General features: G+C 42.7%; 1 protein-coding gene across 4 annotated transcripts in view; it reads left to right on the top strand.

The window, feature by feature from the left end:
* The window catches only part of Alpk1 (alpha kinase 1), a 105360-nt gene that overhangs the window by 90720 nt on the left and 13348 nt on the right, over positions 1–1292 (top strand). The window lies entirely within an intron of this gene.

The raw sequence follows: 1292 nt of genomic DNA, 5'->3' as shown, positions 1-1292 counted from the left end.
ACTTTGTAGACCAGGCTGGCCTCGAACTCAGAAATCCGCCTGCCTCTGCCTCCCGAGTGCTGGGATTAAAGGCGTGCGCCACCACGCCCGGCCGCATCTACAGATTTTGGTGTCCATATGGTATAAGGAACTGACTCTTAGCCAGCTGGTTCCATACACAAATTTAAAATCCACTACTCTGTTGTTTGGGTTATAACTAAATCAATAGCTTTATTGTATAGATAAATTAATTATGTTTATGTCCTGGGTGGGTGGAAACTGTTAGTGAGACTTGTTACTGTGCCAAATACAAATACTGTGAGAAACAATGTAAAGGAAGACAAGGACTGTTCTTTTTGTTGGTGGTGGTGATGATGATAATGTTGTTGTTGCTTTGCTTTGCTTTCTTGTTATTGTTGATATTGTTGTTTGCCTTTTTGCTAATAGTTCCAGAGGTTTCAATCTGTGGTTCATAGACTCTACTACTTTGGCCCCAGGATAGGATAAAATATTATAGTAGCAGGAGCTATTAAGAACAGAAAGTTCAGCCTCAGTGCTAGCAGGCATCTGACTTCCCCTTTCCTCTTTTGTTTCAAACTCATTCCTGGTTATTGGATTGTGCATCCCACCTTAAAGGGGGTTCTTCCACCCCTTAGGTGATTGTCTCTGGTAAGTCTTCACAGAGTTCTCAAACCAAGCAAACAGACAATCCAACCATCATAAACCACTTGCCAAAATAACAAACAACAGCAGGATCTGCCATGCTCAGGCCACAAGCATCAGGGTCATGGCAGGATGAAAAATAAAGATAATAATGTTTTACTCCCCATCTCAGTCAATGGCTCAAGGCTCCATTGCTTCTCACCCACCAAAAACAAAACAAAACCCTCACATCCTCCATTAAACACTCATGAACCTCCTTTAGAAAGTCTGTGTTGTGCATTTTCTTTTCTGTAATATTTTAAGTGATTGTCCTCTGGGTAAAAGGGTTGCTGGGTGTGGTGGTGCACACCTTTAATCTGCACTTGGCGGGGCAGAGACAAGTGTGTGACTGAGTTTGAGGCCAGCCTGGTCTACATTGTGTGATCTGAAATAGCTAGGGCTACATAGAAAGACCCTATCTAGAAAGAAAGAAAGAAAGAAAGAAAGAAAGAAAGAAAGAAAGAAAGAAAGAAAGAAAGAGGGAGGGAGGGAAGGGGAGGGGAGGGGAGGGGAAGGGGAAGGGAGGAAGGAAAGGAAAGGAAAGGAAAGGAAAGGAAAGGAAAGGAAAGGAAAGGAAAGGAAAGGAAAGGAAAGGAAAGGAAAGGAAAGGA

Source organism: Mus caroli, chromosome 3 (genome assembly GCF_900094665.2).
Source record: "Mus caroli chromosome 3, CAROLI_EIJ_v1.1, whole genome shotgun sequence".
Lineage (NCBI taxonomy): Eukaryota > Metazoa > Chordata > Mammalia > Rodentia > Muridae > Mus > Mus caroli.
The sequence above is the reverse complement of the archived record's forward strand: the minus strand, read 5'-3'. Positions and strand labels throughout refer to the sequence as shown.